Source organism: Convolutriloba macropyga, chromosome 15 (assembly GCF_964194025.1).
Source record: "Convolutriloba macropyga chromosome 15, txConMacr16.3, whole genome shotgun sequence".
NCBI lineage: Eukaryota > Metazoa > Xenacoelomorpha > Acoela > Convolutidae > Convolutriloba > Convolutriloba macropyga.
Window position 1 is genome coordinate 27,096,291 of NC_134482.1, and position 8,486 is coordinate 27,104,776.

Below are 8,486 nucleotides of genomic sequence, written 5' to 3' on the forward strand. Positions count from 1 at the left end.
ATTGGATGTAGGCTTGAGGTCACTAGTTGCAACAAAACGAGACAATGTAGATGGGGTGTTGAACTGTTGTGATAACGGTCTTTTGCACTTGTTGAGATTATCGGGTGACTGGATTTTGCCTTGTTAGATGGGTTGAGGTACGGAAAGAGACAGGAGATTGATAAAGGTGGGAGAGAATGCTGTATGTGGGGGAAGACGTCCTATTTGGTTATTTATTATCGAATTCGATGGCGCTCAAGTTTCTCAAATTGACTTTTTAACCATGAATATTTCAAGTAATTAAAATCTTAAAAATATAATGAATGGATTGTTTTTAAGTCAAATTTCGGTCATGAACAGATAGATATGTTTTGACTAAAAACTGCGTGAAACCAAATACTCTTCTTTGAGCTGTGGAATCAATGAGATATTAAAATTCTTGAGACATTTTCACCTTGTATGTTAGAGAGTTTACTAACTACTGTATATTGTAAACAGGCTAAGTATTTTTATTGCTAATAGATGTAACACCTTCAAGCACAGAAGTTAACACTAGTGAACAAAGAAGTCAAGGTTCGAGTCATCAATAGATATGCTTTAACTGATGAAAACATAGCCTAAAATCAAAAATAAAAGACTATTTTAATTTAATAAAAAGAGTCATCAATAGATATGCTTCAACTAATGAAAACATAGCCCGAGTTCCGGAAACGACCCGAAGACGTCTTTGCCAAAAAACTGCCTTTAAAGTACCTAGTTTCTGACAGCAGCGAGCATCAAAGAAGTAAAATCAAAAATAAAAGACTATTTTAATTTAATAAAAAGATTTACTAAAAAGTAATTTAAACCAAAAAAATACGTAAAAAATACGTTCTCAATTTGTACAATTACAAATAAAGGAAAACAAAATTTTAAGCAATCGAGAAAATTCCATTGCTCACACAAATTTATGTACTCCAAAATTAACACAAAACATCACTGATTTTGAAATAAAGAGAACAACTGTAAGAATGTCAGAATAATTTTAACTTATCATTGTCAAAATTCAAAGAAAAAGAATTGCTTGGTAACAAAGAACCTGTACTTAGTTTATAATAGAAACTGCCCAATGGTATTGAATTTAAATTCGGTAACAAGTAAAATCAAAAACAAAGTAAAACATAAAAATGGGCCAAAAATGGCAAAGTTAACCGGAGAATTAGTTGAGAAACTTCAAATTAGCGTAAAACTCTCTTTAATTACCACAAACCTTTGAAACGCCATCAAAATAACCTGAAAATTATAAATTTAGTCTAAAACAACCTTTACGACCGCATAGAAAATTCCAAACATACCCCGCAGATTGCCGGAAATAAGCTGCCATGGATTCCCATAACCGCATAACCGCCATTGACTCTCATAATTTGGATTTTAAGAGCCGAAAAGAATGGAAAAAACTGATTGATGAAAGCAAAACAGTTTTAAAGTAAGAACTAATTTGATTTCATTTCATTTTTAGACAAACTCCTGCTCCTTAATGAGAAGATAAGGAGAGAGGATAAAAATGCTATTATCAATACCAATAAACATTACAGATGGTAAAAATGACTTATAAGAACAAAGTTCAAGCAGCGCGCAACTAAAACGGGGGTTTATAGCTTTATACCGTTTCTAATTTTGATTGCGTTTTTTATACGGATTCTGTTCCTTTTGCGTTGAATTGCTGAGCACCTGCTGCTTAAAATCAAATGATTGAACAATGCAACCAGCATAGAGAAGTCAAAAAGTTCTCATGCAAAATGTCAAAAAGCTGGGAAAGAAATTTGTATTCAACGAAGTAAAAATATTTTAAAAACGGCAATAATAGCCAGCTGAGAAGATGACTGCGGCTTTTAAAATTAAAAAAATCTGCAGGTGAACAAAAGAAAGTTGCTCGGTCTCGCTCTGTTTCAAAAGAAAGCAGTAACAAAAAAACCACTCTCTATTTTCTCCGCTCTTCGAATTTGTTCACGAGGGAAAAAATATTTAAATTTTATATACTACCTGAACTTACTGTTTCCTTGTTCGCTCGCTTATCAAAAGCAAAAGCCTCGAAGATGTCTTCACCCAAAAAGCAGCCTGTCGATTATCTAGTTTCTGATAGCAGTGAGCATAAAAGAAGAGAAAAGACTATTTTAATTGAACCAAAAAATAAATTTAAATAGAAATCATTTCAACAAAAAAAACAAAATTTGAATTAATTGTTCTTCGTGTACAAGTACAAATAAAAAAGGAAAATAACATTTCAAGTAATCAAGAAAATTCATTGCTCACTCAAATTCCGACAAGACAAAGCAAGCACAAGTGCATCTCTAATTTCGAAATGAACCAAAGAATAGCTTGGTACCAAAAAATCTTCATTTAGTTTCTGTTCATTTACAAGCTTCTGATCAGTTATAAATAAAAGCAATAAAATGCAGTAATGGTCTAAAATCACTTCCAACCGGGAATTAGTTGAGAAAACATTCAAATTAAATGAAACTTCAATTTAGTTGCCATGAACATTTGAAACGCTATCAAAATAACCGGAAAATCATAATTTAAGTCTTAAATAATCATTTGGACTACATATAATTTTCAAAAAACAAGAAAACAGCTGGAAAAAGCACTTGAACAAAAATTTGCCGTCTTAAAGAATAATTTTTTACAACTACATTTCTCTCTCTGTTTCAAAAGAAGGCATGAACAAACGAACCACTCTCTTGTTTCTCCAATCTTCGAATTTGTTCTCTAAAACAACTTTTTCAAACTTTAATCACTCCTTGAACTTCCGGTTTTCTGGCTCTCTCAATTATCAAAAAAAACAGAAAACAATAAAGCCACTTCGAGGCTTAAAAAACTGTGTGAAACCAATACTCTTTTTTGAGTACCAAAAAACCAAAATTTCTCAAAATATACCGCTCGATGGTGACAATTTACGAACAACCCATTGCACTCTGAATGCATCTCTGCTCAATAGTTTCCGTGGATTTCATTCTTAGAGACTGTTAAGACTTTATGATAATAGCTCAGTGATTTAACATCTTCTATCTCGTTTCTCAAGGCTAGCATTGGCAAAAACTTCGTGTTTAGACAGAAATCTATCAGAGGAGAAATCGCATAAAATGAGCATCAATACTAATATAATTGTTGCAAACTCCATTTGGAAGCAAAAAAATGCTAAGAACAAAATCAGTGATAAACTGTTAATTCTGTGATTGAACTGATATAAAGTATAGATTTCAGCAACAAGGACATCTGCAAATGCCTAAATTTGATATCAATTTAGCACGCAACGGTATTTTATGTATTTTTTAATCCTAGAACTAACATATCCCCACTGATCAAAAAACTGAATCTATTTTCTGGAAGCATTTTGTCGGGGAGATATTTTTTCCATGTAATTTAGCTCAGCTTTATTCGATTAGCTTTCGTGACTTTTTCAGTAATTTAATATCTTGAAAGATAAGGTACCGTGATCTGTTTAAGCAACTGAAGCTGTGAAAACACAAATATGGGTGAAAAGAGAACGCACGCTTTCCCTAGAAGTTTTTTGTTACCGAAACTAGCGGCTAAAGTATAGGTTGGTTTCTGTAGAATTTTTTATTTTGTCGTTAGAAGGCTTCTAGCTGAGGACTGGCTAGCGCCCAAAACTCTATCGATTTCAAAAGGTTTATTCGGTGGGTCGTCTATTTGCTGAAACTGATGTCTTTTGTCCTCAGTTGCAATCGGCCGCCGTTCAAAAGTTCCGTTGATTAAATAAATTAACAGTCGAAAGTAAGTAATCAAGCCAAAGTAACAATAACCGGCAAGAAATGTTCTCAACTGCAATTAATTAATCAATCGAAAATGTAGATACATAAACTCAAAAAGTATTTACACTATATAATGGTTGCACACTTCTAGAATGAACTTTCACCAAATCAATTCCCAGCTTCTGAAAAGTATTTTCCGTTTCTCAAAAGTGTTCCTAACTATTTCAGTCCTATTTTTAAAGTTATCTCAAAATCTGCGTTTCCGTCTTAACAAAATCTAAAAGTCAAATTTGTTGATTGCAAATTGTCTCACAGTCCAACTGGTCTTGACAAAAATTAATCAGGCTCAAACTTACTTTTAAATTTTTCTTCTCTATCTAGAACCAACTGTTCTGTATCCTCTCTCTTCGTTCTCTCTATCTAGAACCAACTGTTCTGTATCCTCTCTCTTCGTTCTCTCTGCTCGCGGTTTTCGCTTTCTACCCTCAATAATTTAGATGCAACGCCTTCTGCCACGTGGCATTAGAAATCGTTACCTGTGTGAGCTACTGTCACTACACCTCTTTGTTCTACTACTCGCTCTCTTTGGGGATGGTTGATTGCTAGCTGCATTGATTTCTTTACTTTCGCTCTTTTGGAACGCTGTTCCGAAGATGAACTCAACTCTCATTGGTCAACGAAACAAGTCACGCTGCACTACCCCTACCTATATCACGAGTTATGCAAATTCGCTCACGCAAATACCAATCCGCCTACTAAATACCAAACGTCAAATGCTTTGCATAATATTAGCTCCTCCCTATTGTACTGAAGAAACGAATCACTTGACTTTTGAACCAATAAAAACCAATGGTCGAAAATACTCCCCTACCATATACCAAATTCATCAAAAGTAATCTGACAGAGCACACAAATAATCAAGGTCGTCATGCTACGATCACCATTTGCAAGATTAAATGATTTTTAGGCCCACGAAATATTTGCGCATGTTGCAATTTAACCCGTACGTTTCGGAAATTTCCCTAACGTCCCCTGAATGTTCCGAAGTCTTCCGTTCCAATGTACCAACCATACCGTTTCAAAAATGATAATCGTCTTTCTGCTAACAGAGATTTTCTAGTTGGGTTAAATGGCGACATATTTTTCATTGGGCCAAACGTCAATTATATACTTTTATCAAAACAAAAACATCTATAGTTGCCCTTTGTCTATCTTCAAAACTGCTTAAAATGTCAAACCGTAAAATATTTCTAACAGTAGTCTGAATTTCCGCCAGGACCCTAATTTCGACATGAATCCCTCCTGAAACCTCGCCTGTCCATTTCAAAATAGAGTGGGTAACTTAGAGTCTCTTTTTTCATTGTTTGTTATCTTCTGCATGCTTGAAAATACCCATGGAAGAGTTCATTTGTGAGATCTGAGTAATCCAAAATTTATGTCGAAATAAGGTGTGGGGGTTGACTTAGCCCATAATTTCAACATTATAATCTTTAATATTGTATTTCCCTTCGTTCCTACAATTTCGGGCAAATTTTTGTTGTTTCAGGAGTCATAGTGCTTCTTTGTGTTATTTTCCAAATTTCGCTATAGCGCAATGCATGTTGTAGACGGAGTCTGCAAACAATCCTCAATTAATTTTGCTATCCAACATAAACTGTATGTGCTATTTACAAAGTACAATTTGCCGACAAAACTATTAAAACTTATTAACTTCCGCGTTCTCGGGTTTTCCCAGGAAAAAACGTTTATTGACACCATTCTGGGATTTAAGATCTACTCCAATCAGAAGGACATACTGCCTCGGGCTCTAATCCCGATTTTGGTTAATTTTCAATGAATAGTTTAGAAGTTTCATGAGTTAAGCGTTTTCCCAGTTTTCCTGGGATAGGGACCCGGGAAAGACGATTTAAGCCTGTTTATGTTTCATTTGTAATTAGGGTACTTAGGGTTGCAAGTCCTGTGATTTCTAAGAGATAACAGTGACGCTAAGTATGACTTCCTCCTACTTCGATCTAACTCACTTTGGGCGCTAATATCTCGGGTTCAAACTCTCATATCGAAAAATACCCCCTGATAAGGTCCTATTGAAATCATCATTTTTATCCGCTCCCAGATTTTCATGTCGGTTGGACTTTCTCCTCGGAAACGGGGGGTGCTGAGCGAATTCGGTTAATTCTGCATTTTGTGAAAAATGTTCTGAGTTCTCAGTCAAATTTATCAAACTCGATACTAGCTCTCATTCATTCTTCTTTGCTACCATTCTTTATACCACACTTTTAAAGCAGCTTGTTTTTGATTCACTTTTTGTATACCAAACTTTGTTCTTTTCTTTTTATCTGAACATTGTTTTCTTTTCATTATTCATTTGGTTCCTTTTCGTTTATCCATGGACCCAATTGAATACAATCAAATTTTGGAATACCATCTTAATAAGACCATTCCTAATACGTGTATGGACAATTTATCCCGGAACGCTTTCGTTCGTAAGTCGAAACGCTATCATTTTTTGATGGCGTTCTTCAAAAGAACGGAAGAACTGTTGTTTCTGCCTTAGCGGCATGGGAAACTTTAAAACATATTCACGATGTAATTCTTGACCATAAAGGAGCGGGATAAGCATTAGAAAGTTTTGCCGCTGAACGTTACGATATTTACAAGTTGCGGGATATATGCCGCTCTCTTACTTCGTTTTGTACTGTATGCGCCTATCGACGTCTTGTTACTATCGAGGGTAAGCGAATGGTGCAAATAAGTGAGAAGCGGATAACAATTTGTGGGGCATTAGGTTTGGAGCCTAAGGAGAAGCTTCCTTTTAATGTCAGAGATGCTCCTTCAATAGATCTGCCGAAGGAACTGATCGACGTGAAAGATTGCGCGACTAACCGTTATAATTGTTTCCTTGCCTGCATTAGTACACGACTTACAGGGTCAATCAATAACTCTGAAGCACTCGTTGTCGCGTTGGAGGTAGCTCGGGAGAGTTGCCTTAAGAAGTGGTACGACAGTTACTACTTTCCGCGTATAGATCTTAATCAGAGCCTGAAAGAACGCGGCATCCAAACTATCGACTTGTTTGCTCTGGCTAATATCATGGGAGTGCATATTATTGAGTACGATGCAGACAATGGGATTTGGGGTTATTATGCGGGCAATAGCCGGGGGAGCGAAAATGGCGCAATTTATACTTGGTTCGAAACGCGCAAGGATAACGAGGCTCAATCTATGCTTGTCGTGGGTGCCTTGAATAAACCTAAGGAACCAAAATCCAAGAGTCGTCGCTATTGAGGCTACCCGGATTTCGTGACCGTAAGTGTAATTAGCCCTACTTAGACTTTTTGCCGTTTCTTAACAAAGGGGTCGTCTTTTTGTCTATTAGCTTTGAATAGATCTTGTTGATTAGTCGAAGTTGCTTTTGTTCATTGTTAATTAGAGTTCGATTAGTTGCATTGATAAACCATAATTACTTCTAGCTTGTGCTGTGGTAAAACGCAATTTAATTAACAAAAACGTTGTTCATACCAAGCGCTTTCATATCTTTATAAGTATTTTTGTTTAGCTTGGTCATTTGATTGATTTGCGAAATTATATATTCTACAGTTTCTCAACGAATCACAAAAAGGTTTCTAACGCTCTATTTTATAAGAGGACAAGATGCGACCCCGGTCTCAATGACATCCAAATATTTTGCAACCTTCACTCAGCTGTCAGCTGTGACAAGCGTGCATGGTAGATGACTCAGACAGTAAGAGACCCGTAAAACACAATTGACCCAATATTTCCTTAAAATCACAATTCAGTTGTCAGGCTCCATTACAGGCTGCAAATGAGTCGAGAACACAGTTGTAGAATAATCTCCATCTATTGTCAGCCCAATTAGAGTTTACAGCATTCTTGAACACACTCGACTAACCCAAAGAGAGGGAAGCAAGCTCTTTCAAAGGTGTCACCCACTTAGGATGTGTATTGTCTTCCGTTTTATCAATTAATTTTTTATCCAACCCAATGAATGGAAAAATAAAAGTTTGGTATACGATTTGAAAACATTGGAGAACTTAAGAAAGCTGTAGAAATATCAATTCATCCACATTTATCAATTCAATCCCACAAACATCAAACACAGAAACCGACTAAAGTCGGATTGCTAAACGACAGGGGGGGCTCGATTTATTTTCAGCCTGGTTCAGCGGGGCTGAGTTCATAGAGCTTACTTCAGGACTTTCGGATACTACAAAAAATTAAGAGAAAAATGTAACCATTTCAGGTGTGCTTTTGTTTAGACCCTAAGTGCTAAAGTTCCGCAATTTATTATAAGTTTTCAGCAACTTGACATCTGAATCAGGCAACTTAGCTCATAAAAATATTAAGAAGTCAAACTTGATAAACACTGGAAAATCAGCGAGGCAAAAATATTCTCGAATAAAAAGTGCTCAATCAAAAATTTTTTATGAAACAAAATATCAATTGCTCTCTAGCAAAAAACTCAAGAAAAACTGAAGCCCTTTTCAGGTCCTAAACATACCCAGCAGATTGTCTCTCATTGCGACAATTGAGAATGAAGATGATTGACTCTCATTGCGACAATTGAGAATGAAACAAAAAACACTGTTATGTAAGAAACGTCAAAACTTACCGCTATTTCGTTCAGATTTTGAAAATAGGCACACTACTGTTTCTTTATATATGATTAATTATCAACACCAATAGGCATTTGAACTGTTTACAATGACTATTTAAAATAAACTTCAAGCACCGGGC